This window comes from Ranitomeya imitator, chromosome 2 (assembly GCF_032444005.1).
Source record: "Ranitomeya imitator isolate aRanImi1 chromosome 2, aRanImi1.pri, whole genome shotgun sequence".
In the NCBI taxonomy this organism is placed as follows: Eukaryota; Metazoa; Chordata; class Amphibia; order Anura; family Dendrobatidae; genus Ranitomeya; species Ranitomeya imitator.
In genome coordinates this window covers 556,963,327-556,985,248 of record NC_091283.1, presented here as the reverse complement: position 1 = coordinate 556,985,248, position 21,922 = coordinate 556,963,327, and the positions used below count along the sequence as shown (strand labels likewise).

General features: G+C 44.9%; 1 protein-coding gene across 9 annotated transcripts in view; it reads right to left on the bottom strand.

The window, feature by feature from the left end:
- The window catches only part of PHF20 (PHD finger protein 20), a 156,803-nt gene extending 145,621 nt beyond the window's left edge, over window positions 1-11,182 (bottom strand). For 3 of the 9 annotated variants that reach the window (XM_069752012.1, XM_069752016.1, XM_069752018.1), the window contains exon 1: window positions 10,881-11,182. The gene's annotated coding sequence lies outside the window, so the exon portion shown is untranslated. The remainder of the gene's footprint in view (window positions 1-10,880) is intronic. The other 6 variants (XM_069752009.1, XM_069752011.1, XM_069752014.1 and 3 more) reach the window with 4 other exon arrangements.
- Between the last annotated feature and the right edge of the window lie 10,740 nt (window positions 11,183-21,922).

Sequence of the window (21,922 nt, the reverse complement as noted above, 5' to 3'; positions counted from 1 at the left end):
AGTCAGTCACCAGCCACAGAGGGACATACATAGGCCTTACCTGGCAGCTTCCCCCTGACCAGGAATGTATAGGTATCGAGGTCGCCAGCAAGCTTAGTGCTCCTCCTCCTCCCTAGGGTCCATAGGGGTGATGTCAACACCACCCGTCATGGCTGCCAAGGATCAGGACGCCGGCCAGCGCGCGCGTCTGAACCAGGGCATGAAGATGAAACTGGAAGTCCAGGCGCATCACTTCCGATGCGCACGTGCGGCCTCCGGGAGCAGCGATGAGGGAGGAGAGAGCCGGGGAGCTACAGGAGGACCCAGATGCACTTCACTGCCCTGCTTAACCCCCCCAAGGAGGCGCAGGAAGACGCGGAGATGGGAGCAGTCATAGGCAGAGAAGAGCGAAGCCCTCGACCTCGTCTACCTGGCACATGAAGGTAACAGCGCTCCCGATCGCCGGCCACGGCAGCACTATCAGAGAACCTCTTCATGCCCCATAGGGGACAGGAAAAACAGTGGTGGTTGCAGGAAGGGGAGGAGTATTTAACCTCTTTGTTTCAGGTCCCCTATTAGGGCAGGGAGGCATCCTCCGATATTGCTGTCGTGGAAGGTGACTGGAGAAATTTCTAGTTATATTCTCACCCAGGAGCGGTCCGGTCTGATGGGCGTCGCAGGTCCGGCGCCTCCCATCTTCATGCGTTGACGTCCTCTTTGCTTCCTGTCGCAACTCCTGCCCAGCCGTACTTATCTGCCCTGTTGAGGGCAGAGCAAAGTAATGCAGTGCGCAGGCTGCGGGAAAGGTCAGAGAGGCCTGGCGCCTGCGCACTGCAGTACTTTACGCTACCCTCAACAGGGCAAATTAGTACGCCTGCGCAGGAGCCGCAACAGAAGCAAGGATGATGACATCATGTGAAGATGGGAGGTGCTGGACCTGCGACGCCCATCGGACCCGAACCGCGCCCGGGTGAGTATAATCTAACTTGTTTTTCTTATCTTTCAGGTTACATCGGGGGGCTTATCTACAGCATTACAGAATGCTGTAGATGAGCCCCTGATGGCGGTGGCCGCAGTTTATAGGGCCAAAATGAGGTGACAGATTCCCTTTAAGAAAATAATCTGCCATTCCCTCCCAAACCAATGTTGCTGCTCTCCTCTCAATCCTGTGCCCCTGGTCGTCTCGTAATATAAACAGTCACGCCGTGGCTGCTGATTGGAAGAACAGCAAGTGATGCAGCCAGAGGCCACGGGACATCAGTTTTGTGACACAAGGCAAGGAAATTTTTTATTTATTTTTTTACTTTGCTTAGCAACTAGAATTGAGCGTATTTGTTCGGATTCGGTTCCAAATACGATCAGCGGCGCATATTGTTTTTGTAATATTTGTCAAACACAGCCAAATGTCATTAGAATCAATTGGAGTAGAAATTACCAAATATGTTCAGAACTGAACATCAAACACATTCCGCACGAATAGGGTACCAATATGGCAAATTCAGATTTGGCATAAGATTCCGAACAAATTTGCTCAACCCCATTAGCAACCTAAAGTCATTCATAAATGTTTGTCCCACCTTAAGGCTATGTGCACACGTATAATAGTCCGCAGAGGATTTGATAAATCTGCAGGGATTTACCGCGTTTTTTTTTTTTTGTGGATTTCACTGCGGTTTTACAACTGCGGTTTTCTATAGGAGCAGCTGTAAAACCGCTGCGGAATCCGCAGAAAGAAGTGACACGCTGTGCAATGTAAACCGCTGCGTTTCCGCGCGTTTTTTTCCGCAGCATGTGCACAGCGTTTTTTGTTTCCCATAGGTTTACATTGTAATGTAAACTCATGGGAAACTGCTGCGGACCCGCAGCTGCAGAAACGCTGCGGATCCGCAGAAGCATGAGTTGGGCATAGAATACTAAGCACAACAATGGCAGTTTGCAATTCTCACTCAGCAACATCCACTGCTGCTTGTTTCTGGAAAACACTCATGAGTGAAAGTCATCAGTACATGTACACTGTAGATAAATTCCCAAAGGGTTATAATTTCCAAAATGGGGTCACTTGATGAAGGGGGGGGGGGGGATCTTTTCTAGCACTTTGGGGCTCTGTGTGTAGAGTCTGCAAACTATTCTATTAAAATATGCGCTCCAGGGGGCAAATAGCACTCTGTCCCTCCCAAGTCACTCCGTACGGCTAAGCAGTACTGTATAGCCACATATGGGGTATTTGGTGCCATTTTTACCCACTTTTGTGAAAATGTAAAATCTGGGGCTAAAACAAAATTTGGGTGGTAAAAATGTAGTTAATGATTTCTTTACTGCCCAATGATATAAAATTCTGTGACACCCATGGTGTCAATATGATCACTACACCCCTAGATGAATTCATTGCGAGGTGTAGCTTGTAAAGGGGGGCGGGGATCTGCTGTTCTGGAACCTCAGGGGTTTTACCAATGTGACCTGGTACCCTAAGGGTATGTGAACACGTTGTGGATCCACAGCTGATTTGGCCCTGCGAATCCGCAGCAGTTTTCCATGCAGTGTACAGTACCATGTAAACCTATGGAAAACAAAAGCCGCTGTGCACATGCTGCAGAAAATTCCGCGCAGAAACGCAGCGGTTTATTTTCCGCAGCATGTCAATTCTTTGTGCGGAAGAGCAGCGTTTCTGCACCCATTACCTATACATTAAGTAAGGCAAATCCACACATCGAAAAACGCAAGACAATACACAACAAATCCGCATCAATTCTGCATTAAATCCGCAACCATTTTGGCCTGCGTTTTCAGCGAATAAGATGTGTATTCTGTGCGGAAAAATTGGCAAACAAATCCTCAACGTGTGCATATAGCCTTAGACCAGTTCAGCTAAATTTGAACTTCAATATGGCGCTCCTTCGCTTATGAGCTTTGTACTGTGCCTTGAAAGTAGTATTCCCCCACAATGGGGCATCAGTGTACTTGGGAGTAATTGCACAAATTGGGGGGTCCATTTTGTCCTGTTACTCTTGCGAAAATGCAAGATTTGGGGCTAAAATAAATTTGTGGTAAACGTGTTTTTTATTTTTCACAGCTCAACGTTATTAACTCCTATGAAACACTTGGGGGTTCAAGGTGCTCAATACAAATTTATGTAAGGTCCCTGAGGGATCTAGTTTCCAAAATGGGGTCACTTGTGGGGGGTTTCCACTGTTTAGGCACATCAGGGGCTCTCCAAACACGACATGGCGTCCGCTAATTATTTCAGCTAATTTTACATTCAAGAAGTGAAACAGTGCTCCTTCGCTTCAAAGCCCTGCCATTCACCCAAATAGTAGATTTCCTCCATTCATGGGGGATCGGCACGCTCAGGAGAAATTGCAGAACAAATTTTGGGGTCCATTTTTTTCTGTTACCCTTTTGAAAGTAAAGAAATAAAATGGGTCTAAAGGAAAATTTTAATTAATTCCTGTGAAGCACCTGAAGGATTATATAGACTTCTTGAATGTGGTTTTCAGCACCTTGAGGGGGTGCAGGTTTTAGAATGGTGTCACTTGTGTATTTTCTGTCATGTACGACCCTCAAACTCACTTCAAATGTGAAGTGGTTCCTTTAAAATAAAAAAAATTAAAAGTTTTGTAAATTTTGTTGGAAAAAAAAAAAAATGAGAAATCGCTGGTCAACTTTTAACCCTTATAAATTATAAAAAAAAAAAATTGGTTCCAAAATTGTGCTGATGTAGACATGTGGGAAATGTTATTTATTAACTATTTCGTGTGATATAATGGTCTGGTTTAAGGGCATAAAAAATTTAACCCCTTCATGACCAGGGGATTTTTCGTTTTTCCGTGTTCGTTTTTCGCTCCCCTCCTTCCCAGAGCCATAACTTTTTTTTTTTCGTCAATTTGGCCATGTGAGGGCTTATTTTTTGCGGGACGAGTTGTACTTTTGAACGACATCATTGGTTTTAGCATGTCGTGTACTAGAAAACGGGGAAAAAATTCCAAGTGCGGTGAAATTGCAAAAAAAGTTCAATTCCACATTGGTTTTTTGTTTGGCTTTTTTGCTAGGTTCACTAAATGCTAAAAATGACCTGCCATTATCATTCTCCAGGCCAGTACGAGTTCATAGACACCTAACATGACTAGGTTATTTTTTATCTAAGTGGTGAAAAAAAATTCCAAACTTTGCTTAACCCCTTCATGACCCAGCCTATTTTGACCTTAAAGACCTTGCCGTTTTTTGCAATTCTGACCAGTGTCCCTTTATGAGGTAATAACTCAGGAACGCTTCAACGGATCCTAGCGGTTCTGAGATTGTTTTTTCGTGACATATTGGGCTTCATGTTAGTGGTAAATTTAGGTCAATAAATTCTGCGTTTATTTGTGATAAAAACGGAAATTTGGCGAAAATTTTGAAAATTTCGCAATTTTCACATTTTGAATTTTTATTCTGTTAAACCAGAGAGATATGTGACACAAAATAGTTAATAAATAACATTTCCCGCATGTTTACTTTACATCAGCACAATTTTGGAAACAAAATTTTTTTTTGTTAGGAAGTTATAAGGGTTAAAATTTGACCAGCGATTTGTCATTTTTACAACGAAATTTACAAAACCATTTTTTTTTTAGGGACCACCTCACATTTGAAGTCAGTTTGAGGGGTCTATATGGCTGAAAATACCCAAAAGTGACACCATTCTAAAAACTGCACCCCTCAAGGTACTCAAAACCACATTCAAGAAGTTTATTAACCCTTCAGGTGCTTCACAGCAGCAGAAGCAACAAGGAAGGAAAAAATGAACATTTAACTTTTTAGTCACAAAAATTATATTTTAGCAACATTTTTTTATTTTCCCAATGGTAAAAGGAGAAACTGAACCACGAAAGTTGTTGTCCAATTTGTCCTGAGTACGCTGATACCTCATATGTGGGGGTAAACCACTGTTTTGGCGCACGGCAGGGCTTGGAAGGGAAGGCGCGCCATTTGACTTTTTGAATCAAAAATTGGCTCCACTCTTTAGCGGACACCATGTCACGTTTGGAGAGCACCCGTGTGCCTAAAAATTGGAGCTCCCCCACAAGTGACCCCATTTTGGAAACTAGACGCCCCAAGGAACTTATCTACATGCATAGTGAGCACTTTGAACCCCCAGGTGCTTCACAAATTGATCTGTAAAAATGAAAAAGTACTTTTTTTTCACAAAAAAAATTCTTTTCGCCTCAATTTTTTCATTTTCACATGGGCAGTAGGATAAAATGGATCATAAAATTTGTTGGGCAATTTCTCCCGAGTACGCCGATACCTCATATGTGGGGGTAAACCACTGTTTGGGCACACGGCAGGGCTCGGAAGGGAAGGCGCGCCATTTGACTTTTTGAATGGAAAATTAGCTCCAATTGTTAGCGGACACCATGTCGCGTTTGGAGAGCCCCTGTGTGCCTAAACATTGGAGCTCCCCCACAAGTGACCCCATTTTGGAAACTAGACCCCCCAAGGAACTTATCTAGATGCACATTGAGCACTTTAAACCCCCAGGTGCTTCACAGAAGTTTATAACGCAGAGCCATGAAAATAAAAAATAATTTTTCTTTCCTCAAAAATGATTTTTTAGCCTGGAATTTCCTATTTTGCCAAGGATAATAGGAGAAATTGGACCCCAAATATTGTTGTCCAGTTTGTCCTGAGTACGCCGATACCCCATATGTGGGGGTAAACCACTGTTTGGGCGCACGGCAGGGCTCGGAGGGGATGGCATGCCATTTGGCTTTTTAAATGGAAAATTAGCTCCAATCATTAGCGGACACCATGTCACGTTTGGAGAGCCCCTGTGTGCCTAAACATTGGAGATCCCCCAGAAATGACCCAATTTTGGAAACTAGACCCCCAAAGGAACTAATCTAGATGTGTGGTGAGGACTTTGAACCCCCAAGTGCTTCACAGAAGTTTATAATGCAAAGCCATGAAAAAAAAAAAATTATTTTCTCAAAAATGATCTTTTAGCCTGCAATTTTTTATTTTCCCAAGGGTAACAGGAGAAATTTGACCCCAAAAGTTGTTGTCCAGTTTGTCCTGAGTACGCTGATACCCCATATGTGGGGGTAAATCACTGTTTGGGCACATGCCGGGGCTCGGAAGTGAAGTAGTGACGTTTTGAAATGCAGACTTTGATGGAATGCTCTGTGGGCGTCACGTTGCGTTTGCAGAGCCCCTGATGTGGCTTAACAGTAGAAACCCCCCACAAGTGACCCCATTTTGGAAACTAGACCCCCAAAGGAACTTATCTAGATGTGTGGTGAGCACTTTGAACCCCCAAGTGCTTCATAGAAGTTTATAATGCAGAGCCGTGAAAATAATAAATACGTTTTCTTTCCTCAAAAATAATTATTTAGCCCAGAATTTTTTATTTTCCCAAGGGTAACAGGAGAAATTGGACCCCAATAGTTGTTGTCCAGTTTCTTTTGAGTACGCTGATACCCCATGTGTGGGGGTAAACCACTGTTTGGGCACACGTCGGGGCTCAGAAGGGAAGTAGTGACTTTTGAAATGCAGACTTTGATGGAATGGTCTGCGGGCGTCACATTGCGTTTGCAGAGCCCCTGGTGTGCCTAAACAGTAGAAACCCCCCACAAGTGACCACATTTTAGAAACTAGACCCCCCAAGGAACTTATCTAGATATGTGGTGAGCACTTTGAACCCCCAAGTGCTTCACAGACGTTTACAACGCAGAGCCGTGAAAATAAAAAATCATTTTTCTTTCCTCAAAAATGATGTTTTAGCAAGCATTTTTTTAGATTCACAAGGGTAACAGGAGAAATTGGACCCCAGTAATTGTTGCGCAGTTTATCCTGAGTACACTGATACCCCATATGTGGGGGTAAACCACTGTTTGGGCACACGTCAGGGCTCGGAAGTGAGGGAGCACCATTTGACGTTTTGAATACGAGATTGGCTGGAATCAATGGTGGCGCCATGTTGCGTTTGGAGACCCCTGATGTGCCTAAACAGTGGTAACCCCTCAATTCTAACTCCAACACTAACCCCCCCACACCCCTAACCCTAATCACAACCCTAACCACAACCCTAATTCCAACCCTAACCCTAAGGCTATGTGCCCACGTTGCGGATTCGTGTGAGATATTTCCGCACCATTTTTGAAAAATCCGCGGGTAAAAGGCACTGCGTTTTACCTGCGGATTTTCCGCGGATTTCCAGTGTTTTTTGTGCGGATTTCACCTGCGGATTCCTATTGAGGAACAGGTGTAAAAAGCCGCGGAATCCGCACAAAGAATTGACATGCTGCGGAAAATACAACGCAGCGTTTCCGCGCGGTATTTTCTGCACCATGGGCACAGCGGATTTGGTTTTTCATATGTTTACATGGTACTGTAAACCTGATGGAATACTGCTGCGAATCCGCAGCGGCCAATCCGCAGCCAAATCCGCACCGTGTGAACATAGCCTAATTCTAAAGGTATGTGCACACGCTGCGGAAAACGCTGCAGATCCGCAGCAGTTTCCCATGAGTTTACAGTTCAATGTAGACCTATGGGAAACAAAAATCGCTGTACACATGCTGCGGAAAAACTGCACGGAAATGCAGCGGTTTACATTCTGCAGCATGTCACTTCTTTGTGCGGATTTCGCAGCGGTTTTACAACTGCTCAAATAGAAAATCGCAGTTGTAAAACCGCAGTGAAATGCGCAGAAAAAAACGCGGTAAATCTGCCATAAATCCGCAGCGGTTTAGCACTGCGGATTTATCAAATCCGCAGCGGAAAAATCCGCAGAGGACCAGAATACGTGTGCACATACCGAAACCCTAACCCTAGCCCTAACCCTACCCCTGACCCTACCCCTGACCCTAGCCCTACCCCTATTCTAACATTAGTGGGAAAAAAAAAAATTTCTTTATTTTTTTATTGTCCCTACCTATGGGGGTGACAAAGGGGGGGGGTCATGTATTTTTTTTATTTTGATCACTGAGATATAATCTCTCAGTGATCAAAATGCACTTTAGAACGAATCTGCCGGCCGGCAGATTCGGCGGGCGCACTGCGCATGCGCCCGTCATTTTGGAAGATGGCGGCGCCCAGGGAGAAGACGGACGGGACCCCGGCTGGATCGGTAAGTATGATGGGGTGGGGGGAATCGGAGCGCGGGGGGGCTGGAACGGAGCACGGGGGGGCTGGAACGGAGCACGGGGGGGCTGGAACGGAGCACGGGGGGGCTGGAACGGAGCACGGGGGGGCTGGAACGGAGCACGGGGGGGCTGGAACGGAGCACGGGGGGGCTGGAACGGAGCACGGGGGGGCTGGAACGGAGCACGGGGGGGCTGGAACGGAGCACGGGGGGTGGATCTGAATGCAGGGGGGGTGATTGGAGCACGGGGGGGTGATTGGAGCACGGGGGGGTGATTGGAGCACGGGGGGAGCAGACAAGAGCACGGGGGGGAGCGGAGCACTGGATGGAGGGGAGCGGGGCACTGTACCGGCCAGATCGGGGGGCTGGGGGGGCGATCGGTGGGGTGGGGTGGGGGCACATTAGTATTTCCAGCCATGGCCGATGATATTGCAGCATCGGCCATGGCTGGATTGTAATATTTCACCCGTTATAATAGGTGAAATATTACAAATCGCTCTGATTGGCTGTTGAAAGTGAAACTGCCAATCAGAGCGATCGTAGCCACGAGGGGGTGAAGCCACCCCCCCTGGGCTAAACTACCACTCCCCCTGTCCCTGCAGATCGGGTGAAATGGGGGTTAACCCTTTCACCCGATCTGCAGGGACGCGATCTTTCTGTGACACAGCATATGCGTCACAGGTCGGATTGGCACCGACTTTCATGACGCATACGCTGTGTCACAGGTCGGGAAGGGGTAAAAAAAAAAAAAAAAAATTGCGCCATTTTCCAATACTCGTTGCGTCTCCATTTTTCATGATCTGGGGTCGGTTGAGGGCTTATTTTTTGCGTGCCGAGATGTCGTTTTTAATTATAGCATTTCGGTGCAGATACGTTCTTTTGATCGCCCGTTATTGCATTTTAATTCTGGCGTTTCGAATTTTTTTCCCGCTACGCTGTTTAGCAATCAGGTTAATACTTTTTTTTAATTGATAGATCAGGCGATTCTGAGCGCGGCGATACCAAATATGCGTAGATTTGATATTTTTTTTATTGATTTATTTTGATTGGGGCGAAAGGGGGGGTGATTTAAACTTTTATGTTTTTTAAACTTTTTTTTTTTTTTACTTTTGCCATGCTTCAATAGCCTCCATGGGAGGTTAGAAGCAGGCACAACGCGATCGGCTCTGCTACATAGCAGCGATCTGCTGATCGCTGCTATGTAGCAGAAATGCAGGTGTGCTGTGAGCGCCGACCACAGGGTGGCGCTCACAGCCACCGGTCATCAGTAACCATAGAGGTCTCAAGGACCTCTATGGTTACAATATACAAGCATCGCCGACCCCCGATCATGTGACGGGGGTCGGCGATGACGTCATTTCCGGCCGCCCGGCCGGAAGCGGTAGTTAAATGCCGCTGTCTGCGTTTGACAGCGGCATTCAACTAGTTAATAGGTGCGGGCAGATGGCGATTCTGCCCGCGCCTATTACGGGCACATGTCAGCTGTTCAAAACAGCTGACATGTCCCGGCTTTGATGCGGGCTCACCGCGGAGCCCTGCATCAAAGCAGGGGAGCCGGCATCGGACGGTATAGTACGTCCGATGCCGGTAAGGGGTTAAAATTTGCAACAATAATCAAAATTTTTGCCAAATTTCAGTTTAAAAAAAAACAAAATAAAACACAAGTCATATCGAAGAAATTTCACTACTATCATGAAGTACAATATGTCACGAAGAAACAATGTCAATCAGCGGAATCCATTGTAGCGTTCCAGAGTTATAGCCTCATAGGCCACGTGCACATGTTGAGTATTCGGTCCGTTTTTTACCTCAGTATTTATAAGCCAAAACCAGGAGTGGAGCCATCAGAGAAAAAGAAACGCATCACCACTTCTGTATTTATCACCCACTCCTGACATACTGAGGTAAAAAACTCACCAAATACTCAATGTGTGCACATGGCCTCTTCTCTGATTACTCCCACTCCTGGTTTTGGCTTACAAATACTAATCAAATACTGAATGTGTGAACGGGGCCTTAAAGTGACAGTGGTCAGAATTGTAAGAACAGGCTTTTCTCACGTCTTTCTCTGTAATCGCACGGTGTGCAGTGTGACACCCCAGCACCAAGCGGCAGATGGGGAGATAACAGAGCCCTGTGTGGTCGCGGAAACGCCAGAATGTGAACAGGGCCGCAGCCCACCTAAGGAAAGGCTGGATCCGGCCGGTGAGGACAGCGCACAGGGGCGGAAGACCCCCGACATTACCGGGCCGGCACAGAACTGGCGCTCTCACGTCACCGGACAGGCACCGTGCGACAATCGGGCTGCGTCACAACCCCACTACATCCTGTATGAGGCGCCCAGACGCCTACACTCAGCGCCGCGATAGTCGCGATTCTGACAGTGATCCGACGTGGTGATCATTAACCCGTCACACCCCAGGACACGGAGGGAAACGTGTCTCAGGCAGCATGGACTATAGTTTTAAAGGGACCTGATAAAAGAACCATTAGTCCCGCCCCCCGCGCTGATAGGGCAGCGCACCGGTCACTCAGCGGTGCGCACGCTGTGATTGGCTCGCCAGTGTCTCCATCAGCACAGGCAGATTGCGGGAGACCGGCGGGTTGGTGTCGCCCCCTCCGTCACCCCATTACTCTGCAGCTCCTCGATAACTAATAAGCACTGTACGATTACCGCGGCCGACCCCTCACTGAACATACAGCGGCATGCGCCGCCCGGCCCACTCATGGACACTCGTGTCAACGTCATGTGTGGGGAGTATGGGAGCGTAGCTGTTACCTGTGCGCTGCTCAGGCCGGTGACATCCTCCTCTTACGTCTCGGAGAAGTGCAGATGTTTTCTCAGAGCCGCGGTGAGGCGGGGACGCTGTGCGCTGCGCTGCGCTGCTTACTGAGGGATAAATGCTAGTTCTGTCTCCAGCACATTCAGCGCCTCCTTCTCTTTAACACTGCGCGGCATGGCCTGTGCGCGCTCCCGCGGTGCTGGAGGAGACGTGGACGCGCACAAGACGAGCAGTAGGCGCCGGCCGGGAGGGGGAGTGCCGCCGCCGACTGGTCTGAGTGATAGGACGCACACTGGGCTCGTTCCCGCCTGCCCTCAGCTACGTTCTGTGGGCGGAGGGTCACGTGATCTGCATTTTGGCGCGCATTTTTCTTCCTCAGAGCGTGGCGTATCTGACTAGCTGTCGTGCTGCTGAGTCATGGTGTATGAGGACTCGGAGCCGGTTGCTCCTGCGTGAGGGGAAGGGCTCCTAGTCCTGTGGTAAAGTGCTCTCGCCATGTATTAGCCGCACGGCACCCATACGGAAGCAGTATTTTCTGTGAGAGAACTTGCACACGCGTTTTATTTTTGTGGCACCAACATATTCTGCAGCACTTTACTTGGTAGTGGGGACGTGTGAATAAAGACATTACAGAATAACAATCACATTAACGACGGTATGAGGGCCGTGCTCACAAGCTTACAATTTATGAGGAGAAAGGTGGATGGTAACGCTTGTAGTGTATGGTCCAAACATCAGTGTAATATATAGGGTGTCGGGATCACACTCAGTCGGAGCAGCCTTTGGAAGTGGAGAATCACCAGAAATAATACACTATAGTGTATCACTGGGAAGTCTCTCTGAAGCACGCCTGCCTTCAAGATGCTATCCCTTCTTTATATAGTTGTTTCAGCAGGGTTAGTGGTTATACAAGTTTTGCATGTTCAAACAAAGAGACAAAACAGGAAAGAAAGAAAAGAAAACAGTTTCGTGGGCGGCAGTTTCACAACAAACAGTACAAAGGCAATTCCACAGACAGGAAAAACAGGATTTCATACTATAGCTAAAATGTCCTTGAATGGACAGGTCAATATTTATCACAAATTCTTTTTTTTGTTCTGCTCTTCACAATCCCCCCTTTGACATATTCCATTCAAAACCTTGTCGATCATTTTAGTCATTCTTTTTGTGATATTACAAAAAAACTTTATATTCTCGCATCCATTACACAAAATTTATTTGTGCATACCGAGATACCCTTGAGTACAACCTTGAACAATACATATATAATTACAATAACCATAACTGTATGTATTAGGCTTTGCATAATCCCGGTAACCCACCCACCGATCCCTCTGAACCAATTGGCCGGGTTAAGAAAAGAAAAGGTATCTGACCACCAGCTATCCTTATTTTGGTCATTGTCTTTGTCATACTGATCCCTGAGTCGTTGTACGTCTTTTAATTTAAATCTCATACTCATAGTACTATTCGGGTCTATATAATGACAGCAATACATAGATACACCAAGCAAAAATAACCAGTTTCAGCCAAAAGCATCACTGTAATTGCTTCTCCAGTACTATATAGTATCAGGAATAGTGGACAAACCAATATTACTACCAAAATATAAGTGCATAAACGCACTTACAGACCACTATGACACATTAAAATAAAATCAATAAAGTTTATTGAAACAAAATCTTAAAACAATACAAAAATACCATGTGAGGATGAGGAAAAAAGACTCAGACAGATTTACATATTTAAGCAGCAAGAAAATATCAAAATGTTTTAGGACAAGCATACCGGTATCATATTTGTAAATAGGGTCATGCAAAAAAAGGGCCTCCTATACAAATCCTCTAAGGTCCTAGTCTCATTTATATCGACCCGGATAATGGGAATCCAATTGCACTAGACACCTATCGACCAGTAATAAATAAAGTGCTTACCCATAGTGAGTACTGCTGCAGAATTGCGCCGACGCGCGTTTCGCCGATGATGTGCTTTCTCAAGGGGAGTGTATACTTTGCCCCCACCTTACCTCATTAAATACCCCCTGCAGGTGCCCGTTGGCCAATCATATGTCGCATGCGAGGACGCACCACCCCGACACCATGTGCGTCAAATTCGGTACTCCAATCCAGCGCGTGTTAGAGGAAAAACCTCATAGACGTCATTGAACACGCGCCGGAAATTGTAGGAGACCTTCATTAATGCACGGGACAAGGTGCGCGAACACGCATGCGCACACCGGCGCCATTTTCAGGAAGCCCATAAAGGGCTACCATCATTCCGTGTCCTAAAGCTAATCAACTGCGCATGCGCACCCAAGCGCTGTCTCGTACAAAAAGAATAAGTGTATGTGCGTATGTCAACGCCATACAAAAGCACCTCATTTTCTCCAAAAAGCTGACAGCTATTTAATCAAATGCGCCCCTACATATATGTATGCAAGGTGCGCGACCACGCATGCGCACACCGGCGCCATTTTTAAGAAGCCCATAAGAGGCTACCATCATTCCGTGTCCTAAGCTGATCAACTGTGCATGCGCACCCGAGCGCTGTCTCATACCCAAAGAATAAATGTACGTGCGTATGTCGACGCTATACAGGAGCACCTAATATTCCCCAAAATGCTGACAGCTATTTAATCAAATGTGCCCCCTAGTATATATATGCAATCATAGAAGACAACACTCAAATTAAATACCAGACAGAGAGCTCAAGCACGCATGCGCATGTCAGCATCATTTAAGGAAGCCTATAAAGAGCTGCCATAATCCCTTGTCTCAAATTGGTGAGCTTGTGACTGCATACCCGAGTATCTTCATGCATATGATACTATATATGATTTAAAATAAACGAATGCGCATGCGTATATCTACGCCATTCTTATGCAGTCCACCAAAACTCACCATCATTCCTAAGATCATAAACATACTTAACAAGATGTACTTTGTGCATGTATATATGGTCCTAGGAAATGATGTTATCTAATCTACGGGGAAAGCAGTTCGTGAAAAATAGATGTCTCAACGTGTATCAGATTATCCAATATAATCCAGTACAATCAATTACCTCGTGTCCCACTGTGCAAGAAGCTCTCATAAGTACAATATATATGATATCGTGTAAAAATCACCTAACAGTGCATACATAATATTTACTATCAAAAAGTATTATGTCAATAATAAAATATACAAAAAATAATAACATACACTAATCTTAGAATATTAATATTGTGCATCCAAACTGTCCGTATCTACCAAAGGGTAGTTACGCCGTGTAATAAGCACGGACATCCCTCCCAGAGTACATACGGGCAAAGGAAATAAAGTGCCGTGTTAAAAAAAAAAAATAAAAAAAAATAATATGAAAAAATGAACATTAAACCAGAAAATTAATCCTTGACAAAAAGATGACCAGATACTCCATTCCGAACATCATCAAGTCCTTACGATGTTCACATTAGTATGTAAAGTCTTTCAAAAGAATCCATACTGTTAATATACACGATGATTCTGACAAGGCTTGACACGAAGCATAACCGCAGGAGGTAAAGAGGTTGGGGGTAAATCTTCTTTTAAGCCAGAGTAGAAACAGAAGTGGCCTAAATCTCACAAGAGATGATATTAGTGCTATAAAAACATATAAGAAAGAAGAAAATTAAAAACACACAAAGACACACATACTTAAAAAAACAGGGATCACAAGAAAGGTACAAAACTAACATTTTCGTTTAACCCGTCAGGAGACATGGTTCCCAACTCAACAATCCACTTGGATTCCAATTGGGCTAAGGCTTTTTTGGTGTTACCTCCCCTAATGCCACAATGAAGCCTATCAATACCGATAACTTTAAAACCTCTTGGATCAGAGTTATGAAGAGCTCTGAAATGTTTCGGTATAGTCTTCAATGCTGAAAGGTCATCCACCTCTCCTGCCGCAACAATATCTCTCACATGCTCCCTAGTCCTGATGCGTAACTCTCTTGATGTTAGTCCAATATAGACCTTACGGCAAGGGCAGATTGCATGATATATGACATAGGTCGTGCTACATGATATATAGCTGGTGACCGCAAAGGACCGAGTCCCATCCACTAAAGAGAAGGAGTTCCCTCTTACAATATTGCCCCTATTGCATGCAAGGCAATCGCCACATGGGAAACATCCCCATTTTTGTTTTCCAGCCCCAAATAGATTTTTCGATTTAACCGTATAGTGGCTCCTAACCAGATGATCTTTTAGGTTTTTGCTACGTCTTGCTGTCATTAATGGAGCCGAAGAAATCTCTTTTTGTAACACTGGATCGGTCATCAAGACTGGCCAATGCTTAGTGAGAATTGTTCGGATAGAGTGCCAACGACAATTAAACGTTGAGATGAATCTGGTCTTAAAATCCTCCTCTTTCACCTTCCTAGTTGTAACTAGGAGTTTCTCCCTAGAGGTGTTTTTAGCCCTATAATATCCATGTTTAATCATTCTATGACTGTAGCCTCTATCTAAGAACCTTTCCTTCAGGTCCAGGGCCTGTGCTTCAAATTTCCCTTCAGTAGAGCATGTAAGTTTTGCCCTTAAGTACTGACCGATAGGGATTGCTTTTTTGGTTGCCTGTGTATGAGAAGATGATGCATGCAGCACCGAGTTCACTGATGTCTTTTTGCGGAAAATATCCGTTTGAATTGTCCCATCATGATCTACGGATATTAAGATGTCTAAAAAGTCTATAACGCTTTTTTCAATTTTGTATGTTAGTTTGATATTATATGGATTCTGATTCAATTCAGTAAAAAACTTTTCAAGCTCGATCTTAGGCCCATTCCAAAAAATCAAAAGATCGTCGATATAACGGAGCCAGCACTGCACATGGTCAGCGGCACACGCGCCGTCACAATGCACAACCTCCCTCTCCCAAAATCCGAGAAAAAGGTTGGCATACGACGGCGCGCATGCCGCACCTATGGCAGTGCCGCGCTCCTGTAAATAAAAACGATCCTTAAAAGTAAAAAAATTATGTCTTAAAACAAAATCCAATAATTCCAAAATCAACTCAATTAACAACCTATCCAAGTTGCTCATTTCAAGAAAAAAACGGACAGCTCTTATTCCGTCCTCATGACCAATAGAAGTGTATAGAGACTCGACGTCTGCGGTCACCAGCCATACATCAGTTTCCAGGACAATTCCATCCACCCTCACCAGGACGTCCGAAGAGTCTCTGACATAGGAGGGTAAGGTCTCAACTAATGGTTTTAGATAATAGTCAATAAATTTACAGACCGGATCACATAACCCTCCCATGCCAGAGACTATCGGACGCCCCGGTGGGTCCACAGGATTTTTGTGGATTTTTGGAAGCATATATAGAGTTGGAATCTTGGGAAATTTAACCACCAGTCCGTCCAGCACTTTCTTCGGAATTATGCCCATTTCAAAGGCCCGCTGCAATATATCATACAATCCTTCAGCAAATCCTTGCAATGGGTTTTTAGGTAGTATAGAGTAACTCTCCCTATTTCTCAGCTGTCTAAATACTTCTCGTTCGTATTGCTCTACTGGCCAGATCACCACGTTCCCTCCCTTGTCGGCCGCCTTGACGACAATGTCATCAAGAGCTTTAAGTTCTTTAAGAGCCCGTCTTTGAATACCGTTCAAGTTGTCATTTCGAATATATCGCGGTATCTTTTTAAAATCTTTCATGACCAATTTACAAAAAATCTCAACCTGCGGGCAGACCGACAAAGGAGGGAAGGTTAGTGATCTGGGCAGAATAGAAGTGGGAAATTTACCCACCATAGTTGTTCCCTGTTCCTCTAGTAGCTCCTCCAATATGGTAAGAGTCTCTTGTTCTGTGATGGTGGCAACATCATTAACCCTTTCATGTCGGTGGTGTAGCTTTTTCAGGACTAGTTTGCGGCAGAAGAGGTGGAGGTCCTTTACAGCTGAAAAATAATTGAAACCATTAGTTGGAGAGAAGGTAAGACCAAATTTTAAAACCTCTACCTGTGATTCAGATAAACTGTGTGAAGATAAGTTTATTACCTCCAAATTCCCATTCCTTGTTTTCCTAGTGGATTGTCGTTGTGGAGACACGTTCCTCTTTCTATTATATGGTCTAGTCTTATTCCTTTGGATGTCTTTAGGGAGACTTAAATTGCCAGTATCTTCTAACCTTGACTCAGAGACACTAGGTCTTGATTCATCCACTGATGTATAAGAGGATAGTGATGTAGATCGTGACCTATTAAAAGGTCTTTTTCTACCGTTTTTGTTTCTCCATCTATACATCATGTGATTCTGTGAGTCCAAGGAGTCTCTCTGAAATTTTTTTGATTTAATGTTACAAATCTCAGTCTCCCATTTCTGGAAACTTTGCTCTAGGTCCTTATTTATTTCTTCCAGATTTTTATCTGACAGTTCTTTTTTAAGATCTCCTTGGATTCCCTCGATGTCTTTTTCAATTTCTTTCAATTTATTATCATCAAGTTGAATCAATAACTCCATAAAACCTTTGGAACATTCTCCAGCAATTTTTTCCCATTTTACTTTTATCGTCTCATCCTCCACTAAGAAAGACGGGAAAATCTGGACCCGGAGTCCCCGTGGGATCAAACCTTTAGTTAGATATCTCTGCAGAAAGGCCTTGTTCCACCAGACCCTCGTACGTCTGTGGAGAAGATCTTTTAATTTACCAATTTGTTCTTTAGTGTCCCTGTTATCTAAAAGCAAACTTGAGTCCTCTTTGAACACCTCATTTAGTTTCATAAGCCACGCCTGGTCGCGTGCTCTGAAGTCCATCTGCTTTGGATCAAACGCTGTGAATGACACAGTACCAAATACATCAATACATAGATACACCAAGCAAAAATAACCAGTTTCAGCCAAAAGCATCACTGTAATTGCTTCTCCAGTACTATATAGTATCAGGAATAGTGGACAAACCAATATTACTACCAAAATATAAGTGCATAAACGCACTTACAGACCACTATGACACATTAAAATAAAATCAATAAAGTTTATTGAAACAAAATCTTAAAACAATACAAAAATACCATGTGAGCGTGTTCAATGACGTCTATGAGGTTTTTCCTCTAACACGCGCTGGATTGGAGTACCGAATTTGACGCACATGGTGTCGGGGTGGTGCGTCCTCGCATGCGACATATGATTGGCCAACGGGCACCTGCAGGGGGTATTTAATGAGGTAAGGTGGGGGCAAAGTATACACTCCCCTTGAGAAAGCACATCATCGGCGAAACGCGCGTCGGGGCAATTCTGCAGCAGTACTCACTATGGGTAAGCACTTTATTTATTACTGGTCGATAGGTGTCTAGTGCAATTGGATTCCCATTATCCGGGTCGATATAAATGAGACTAGGACCTTAGAGGATTTGTATAGGAGGCCTTTTTTTGCATGACCCTATTTACAAATATGATACCGGTATGCTTGTCCTAAAACATTTTGATATTTTCTTGCTGCTTAAATATGTAAATCTGTCTGAGTCTTTTTTCCTCATCCTCACATGGTATTTTTGTATTGTTTTAAGATTTTGTTTCAATAAACTTTATTGATTTTATTTTAATGTGTCATAGTGGTCTGTAAGTGCGTTTATGCACTTATATTTTGGTAGTAATATTGGTTTGTCCACTATTCCTGATACTATATAGTACTGGAGAAGCAATTACAGTGATGCTTTTGGCTGAAACTGGTTATTTTTGCTTGGTGTATCTATGTATTGATGTATTTGGTACTGTGTCATTCACAGCGTTTGATCCAAAGCAGATGGACTTCAGAGCACGCGACCAGGCGTGGCTTATGAAACTAAATGAGGTGTTCAAAGAGGACTCAAGTTTGTTTTTAGATAACAGGGACACTAAAGAACAAATTGGTAAATTAAAAGATCTTCTCCACAGACGTACGAGGGTCTGGTGGAACAAGGCCTTTCTGCAGAGATATCTAACTAAAGGTTTGATCCCACGGGGACTCCGGGTCCAGATTTTCCCGTCTTTCTTAGTGGAGGATGAGACGATAAAAGTAAAATGGGAAAAATTGCTGGAGAATGTTCCAAAGGTTTTATGGAGTTATTGATTCAACTTGATGATAATAAATTGAAAGAAATTGAAAAAGACATCGAGGGAATCCAAGGAGATCTTAAAAAAGAACTGTCAGATAAAAATCTGGAAGAAATAAATAAGGACCTAGAGCAAAGTTTCCAGAAATGGGAGACTGAGATTTGTAACATTAAATCAAAAAAATTTCAGAGAGACTCCTTGGACTCACAGAATCACATGATGTATAGATGGAGAAACAAAAACGGTAGAAAAAGACCTTTTAATAGGTCACGATCTACATCACTATCCTCTTATACATCAGTGGATGAATCAAGACCTAGTGTCTCTGAGTCAAGGTTAGAAGATACTGGCAATTTAAGTCTCCCTAAAGACATCCAAAGGAATAAGACTAGACCATATAATAGAAAGAGGAACGTGTCTCCACAACGACAATCCACTAGGAAAACAAGGAATGGGAATTTGGAGGTAATAAACTTATCTTCACACAGTTTATCTGAATCACAGGCAGGGCCGTATTTAGAGTTTCTGCTGCCCTAGGCACTTTTAGTGCTGCCTCCCCCTTTGGTGAGTATGACACTATCGGCAGTGACTTTGGCAAAAATCGCTGATATGAAAGTCGCCTTTTGCAGCAGATCCGACAGTTTTTCCGCATCTGCCGCGTAATGGATCACTTAGGGCAACACTGCGTTCGGCCTCATTCATTCCCTATGGGACTTACAGACATGTGCGGCACTTGCGGTTTTGCCGCCATTCGGCAAATGCGGTACTTGCAGCAATGAGAAAAAACACTACTAGCAGTGTTTTATGTATCATCGTAAGTGCAAAACCGCAATTGCCGCACATGTTTGCAAGTAGCCATCACTACCTGTCCCTGCACCTTGCTAGCTCATCCCTATCCAACCCTCCCTGACCTATAACTACACTATAAAGCTTCAGAAAAGCAATTTATTAACTGACATATTCCTATGATAATGAGGGCTCTAGGCTACGGCGTAGACTGGGACGGGCAGTGTCCGGGTCTCCATCCTCTCTGTGCACACCCTCAGTCCCTGCCTCACTGCCTGTGCACAGACCTCCCTCCACCGCACCCGGTAATCGCCGCTTGCAGTAGCATACCAGCAGAGGTGTATCTAGGGTTTCTGGCACCCGGGGAAAGAATTCATTTTGGTGCCCCCCCTCCGCCAAGGACATATGTGATTTGCACACTCAGTCATGTGCCCACGAGCTCCTCTCCCTAATGCTCTCAATGTTCAGTGAAAAACTAAGAGAAGCAGAAGAGAAGCTCGTTGTCGCAGGACCATAAGAGTATGTGTCCACGTTCAGGATTGCATCAGGATTTGGTCAGGATTTTTCATCAGTATTTGTAAGCCAAAACCAGGAGTGGAACAATTAGAGGAAAACTATAATAGAAACATATGCACCACTTCTGTATTTATCACCTACTCCTGGTTTTGGCTACAAATACTGATGTAAAATACTGACCAAATCCTGATGCAATCCTGAACGTGGACACATACCCTAAGTCTGAAAAATCGCATATGAGTGACGTGTCCATGTGACGACTACTGGAACTTGCAGAGCTGAATCCTGACATCGCAGCTTCTGAATTCTCACAACGCATGTACTGCACACTTTTAGGATTCTCCCTTGCCGGTGGACGGTCATGTCAGCACAAGTATGTGATTTGTATACTTCTGACCACATTCCGACTAGATGTGCCCGGCCTCGCTCAGTTCATTTTCATTGACGGAGGTCACGCATGTCTAGTCAGCACGTGATCGCATTAATGTAAATCCCCAGCATGAGAGAATCCTGACAGCGTGCAGTGTGCACTGTGAGAATTCAGAAGTCTGCAGTCACAAAGAATGACTGCAGACTCATCACAAGCCTGGACATCCCCTTTAAAAGGGACTCTGTCACCTGAATTTGGAGGGAACAATTTTCAGCCATAGGGGCGGGGTTTTCGGGTGTTTGATTCACCCTTTCCTTACCCGCTGGCTGCATGCTGGCTGCAATATTGGATTGAAGCTCATTCTCTGTCCTCCATAGTACACGCCTGCGCAAGGCAAGATTGCAGATTGTGCAGGTACAGTATGTACTACGGAGGACAGAGAATGAGCTTCAATCCAATATTGCAGCCAGCATGCAGCCAGCGGGTAAGGAAAGGGTGAATCAAACACCCGAAAACCCCACCCCTATGGCTGAAAATTGTTCCCTCCAAATTCAGGTGACAGTGTCCCTTTAAATCTCCTAACATATATAAATACATGAGAGTTAGCATCACAAATAACATTTACATCCAGGCACCTGATAGATGACGTCGCCTCTGGAGCCGTTCTCCTTTTCTTCATCTTGTCCAGATCCCATGATGAGTTTTTTCTCATCCACAGCCATCTCTGCAGACTTCCATCTTCGCCGCTCTTTTGCAGAAAGTCTCCACATGACGCCCTTAAAGATACAAGTGTCATTATAATGCTCCCAAATAAAAAATTGCCCCTCACTATATTGTCTGCACAAAGTATGACCCACACACTGTCCCTCTTATGGTACATGCTCTTCACACTGTCCTCTCCTTTCTATACCGGTCCCCTCTTCACTGTCCTCTCACACTGTGTCCCCCTTATAGGGCCCAGTATTTATACTCCATATTTATACTCCATCCTCCCACACTGCGTTCATGCCTCCCCCATCCTCCCACCCTGCGTTCATGGCTCCCCCATCCTTCTCCCCTGCAAGCATGGCTCCCCCATCCTCCCACTCTGCGTTCATGGCTCCCCATCCTTCTCCCCTGCGTTCATGGCTCCCCCATCCTTCTCCCCTGCGTTCATGGCTCCCCCATCCTCCCACTCTGCGTTCATGGCTCCCCCATCCTCCCACTCTGCGTTCATGGCTCCCCATCCTTCTCCCCTGCGTTCATGACTCCCCCATCCTTCTCCCCTGCGTTCATGGCTCCCCCATCCTCCCACCCTGCGTTC